The 789-nt window shown below is 41.8% G+C and overlaps 1 non-coding gene across 1 annotated transcript; it reads right to left on the bottom strand.

Annotated features, from left to right (window-relative positions):
• Nucleotides 1–457: 457 nt before the first annotated feature.
• LOC138888792 (small nucleolar RNA R71) lies at nucleotides 458–564 on the bottom strand. The gene has a single exon (XR_011406371.1). It is a non-coding gene; the product is annotated as a small nucleolar RNA R71 (small nucleolar RNA).
• Between the last annotated feature and the right edge of the window lie 225 nt (nucleotides 565–789).

Here is a 789-nt window from a genome sequence, read left to right as displayed (position 1 = left end):
GTAGCTATTAGAGATGTCCAGATTATTTATGAAGAGGAGAGGGCTCGGAAAATTGCTCAAAATCAACCCTTGGGTGCAGACTAGTTTGGAAACATAGCTCCTGGTGCAGGGAGACCACTTGGCGATTATGCTAGACCAGATAACAACCAAGGATTATCAAGTATTAGACCACCTCCAGTTGCAACTAATAATTTTGAGTAGAAGCAAGGGTTGTTGTGTCTTCAGAGGAAAGCAAAACGAAGATCCAAACAACCATCTAATGGACTTTGAGGAGATAATGAACACCTTTCAATACAATGGTGTGTCACAAGATTTAGTTTATTTAAAGGCATTCCCCTTCACACTCAAAGATGATGCAAAGTAGTGGCTTCGAGGCTTGCCCTAGGGATCAACTAGAACATGGGAGGAGATGACCAAAAAATCTCTTGATAAATATTTCTCCTCAGCTAAGACGAGCAAGTTTAGAAGAGAAATTCATAACTTCTACCGGAAAGATACTGAAACTGTGTTTGAAGCTTGGGAGAGGTTTAAGGAATTAGTTCGAAGGTGTCAACATTGCAACTCCAAGATTTTTGGGATGGATTGACACTGGCCTTACATAGAACATTGAGCAATGCAGCGTGAGGCCCGTTGATGAAGAAGACTCCGGAGGAGATAGTCACAATTCTAGATGAGTTGTATGAAGATGCAAACCAGTGGCCCTCTGAGAGTGCTGAAAGAAGAAGATCAATTGGTGTTCACTAAGTTGATGCTAACACATCTATGCAGGTACAACTGGATGCCACAACC

This window comes from Nicotiana sylvestris, chromosome 3, assembly GCF_000393655.2.
Source record: "Nicotiana sylvestris chromosome 3, ASM39365v2, whole genome shotgun sequence".
Taxonomy (NCBI): domain Eukaryota; kingdom Viridiplantae; phylum Streptophyta; class Magnoliopsida; order Solanales; family Solanaceae; genus Nicotiana; species Nicotiana sylvestris.
The sequence above is the reverse complement of the archived record's forward strand: the minus strand, read 5'-3'. Positions and strand labels throughout refer to the sequence as shown.